This window comes from Monodelphis domestica, chromosome 4 (assembly GCF_027887165.1).
Source record: "Monodelphis domestica isolate mMonDom1 chromosome 4, mMonDom1.pri, whole genome shotgun sequence".
In the NCBI taxonomy this organism is placed as follows: domain Eukaryota; kingdom Metazoa; phylum Chordata; class Mammalia; order Didelphimorphia; family Didelphidae; genus Monodelphis; species Monodelphis domestica.
In genome coordinates this window covers 221,928,367-221,931,714 of record NC_077230.1, presented here as the reverse complement: position 1 = coordinate 221,931,714, position 3,348 = coordinate 221,928,367, and positions in this window count along the sequence as shown.

Genomic DNA, 3,348 nt, shown 5'->3' with positions numbered 1-3,348 from the left:
ATCCAAAGAATGAACTGTTGCAGAAAGATTCTGGAAAATCCACACTACATCAAGAAGATCAAGAATGAACTTTGGATATGGTTGATTGAACTGAAGTTTGATTGAATGTTTATTGTAAATGTACACATTTATGCCAAAAGGGACTGCCCCTAATTTGGCTTTCTGTCAATGCACCTAGCAAAACACTGGTTTTGCTTACTTTCTTTTCTATTCCTCCCTCACTACTCTAATTTCCTCTTAGAAAATTGAATATTGTGTATATCTATAGTTAGAAGTGCATTTAGGACTACAAGATGATTATGTTAAATGATCAATGGGGAGACTAGTCTCCCAATGATCATCAAGGGGGATTGTGAACCTTAAAAATTCTCAGACCCTACTTCATAAGATTTGGTTAAGACCATTCCCCATTTAAACAATGAAGGTACTTGACCAGGAATGTGAGAACTCTACTCCACCCCTACTTAAGCATACTTTAGGGGAAGATAAAGTTGTAAACTCTTTGCTGAACAATGAAAAATACTTAAACCTATACTTATAGTAAGGCAAAAGTTCTTAAGCTGTGCCTATTTTTAGATCTAATACAAAAGGGTGCTAAGTACCTATAAAGGTCAGGCAACTTGTGAATTTACAAGGAGCAAAGAGGTGAGAACTTACTCAGAGATTTTTTCAGGTGTGAACTTAATCAAAGGTTTAAAGTCTACTCAGGTGTAAATTAAGAATGGTCTGTCCTTTGGAAAAGGTCTACTGTGATTGGTAGATGTGAGAATTTAGGGGAGGTGACATAGGAGGAAATTCCCTTTAAATAGGAGCTCAGATAGAGCTGGGGATCGTTCAGCTGGGAAACAGCTGAGGGGATTCAGCTGGTGGAGTCAGCTGAGATGGAGCTGGCCTGGTGTCTCTCTGAACACTAGAATCTTGCTTGGGACAAATCTTGTGGTGAGTGGATAAAAAACTGACTGATCTCTCTCTTAAGGCTGACCTAAGCTGGTTTAGTCCTTTTCCTATTATTTTCTCTTACTCTCTCTCTTTCTTCAATTCCTCATTTGTATTAATTAAGATCTCTATAAAACCTAGCTGACTTGGGTATATTTAATAATTGGGAAATTTTCCCTGGTGACCACCTTATATTTGATTTAAAAACAAGACACTGTCTTGAAAACATATTTTCTGCAGTCACAATTTACTCATCCACTCTTTTATCTACTACAATTTAAGGCAACCACTCTTTTATCTGCCACAATTTATGTCTTCCACTATTTTAATTATTACAGTAGAGAATGGAATGGGTATAAGATAGGTAGAAACCAAAATTCAGTGCCTGGGTATATGGGGTGAGCAAAGGTGTGGAGATAAGGCTAAGTGTTTCATTGCTTTAGATGATCATTCAAAAGAAGTGAAAATAAAGATAGGCTTTGGTGTAGCTTAACAAACGCCCCTAAGTACATGGTAACACCTTCCCCCGATGACATGAAATTTCCCCAAACTGTTTTTCATTAACAAACTCATCCAGGTTAAGCCAATCTTAAATTTAGGATTTTCCAAGGGCAATGGTAAAGAACTGAGCCTAGAAAAGAAAAAGCAGTCAGAAAATGCTGGTGTTATATCAAAACTTGTCAGTCATTCTTTTATTTTTGAAACCCTTACCTTCTGCCTTAGAATCTATACTAAATATTGGTTCCAAGGCAAAAGAGCATTAAGGGTTAGGAAATTGGGGTTAAGTGACTTATCCAACATCACACAGATAAAAAGTATCTGAGGCCACATTTGAACCCAGGATCTCCCACTATAACCAACGAGACCCCTTGTCAGTCATTCTTTCCAAACACAACATAGTCTTAATACAAGCTATTCTCTTTGAATCTGGCTTGTATAAAACTTGACTACAGCCTACAATTAGTTGTTTTTCAGGGTATGCCTGAATATATTTCTTTTCCTTTCAAAACAATTTCATTTTGGAAATAAGATCTATATTAAAGGATAAGCCTATATATTTGGACCAATATGGTACAAAGTTTGATATTCCTCTCTCTGATTCCTGATTTTGAAATAATTATGAGTTAAGATAATTTTTTAAATTGCACTTTAAAACAGGAAAAGACATTGAAATTCTAGACAACCTCATATTTATGTATACAAAATTATTTCTTAGTCTGATTTAGAATTCTTACAATCCTCAAGAGGTTTTTCTTTTTATACTGTATTTTAATGCATTTATTAGCAGTGGTGGCTAAGACATTCTAAATCTCCTCCTCCTAAGTTCCAAGGGAATTTCAAAGCAAGTCCAAATATTCTACTGCCACACACCATCACCCTCCACTCCAAGTTACTGGAACTAAAGACACAATTTAAGCTCTTCTTTCTCTTACCATCTGAATCATATAATGTCCCTCCACCCAAAAAAAAAAGAAAGAAAAAGAGGTCATGACATATTCCTTGAGAATCGGTAAAACTGCTATACCTAGCCATTGGACAACAGGTCCTTGATTCACCATATCTTGGTCACACTGTACCACATGACTGCTGTTTGCAAAAAAAAAAAAAAAGGGACAGGTGGCATGTGGGCAGCATAACTGATTTTTAAAATTTCAAATAGCAGAATATTTTTGTCATGTAGACCTAAAAGTCCATTAGAAGAATTGATATAAAGCCTTTCTTTATTAATAAAGACTTCCATTTGCATAAAGCTTAGATTTACAAAGCATTTTCCTCACAACAACCCTGTGAGGTAGGTAATGCAAATATTGTTGCTTCTTCAGGAGATCCCTTAAATCCCACTGAAGTGGGCATTTCCTCCAGTGGAATCTTCACCTATTAAACACCCTCCCATCCTATGCTTATCCATGATGAAGATCATAAACAAGGCAGTGAAGGTCTTCCTTTAGGATTTTTAAAAATATGCTAATATTATCCTCATTTTTACAGATAAGGAAGCCAATACTTAGGGAAATTAAATGAGTTGTTTGCTCCCAATGTAACGATTTACAATTTGTATATATAAAGATATACAAAAAATTGTATAAACCCAAACTCCCCGATTCCTAGTCTTTTGCTCTTTTCATTGTCATAATGCTTTTCAAAAGGGCTAGGATTAGCAGGGAAGATTTCAAAAAGCAGATAGGTCTTAAAAGGATGAGAAGGATTTGGATAGTGGAAGGAAAAGAATCCTAAAAAGTATACTGGATTATTGTAGCTCTTATTGATTTTATACTTTATAATTCCTATAGCACTAAGACTACAGCAGTTTGTTGCTATTGTTCAGTCATTTCTTACCATGTCCAATTCTTTATTACCTCATTAGGGGTTTTCTTGGTAAGGATTCTAGACTAGTTGGCCATTTCCTTTTCC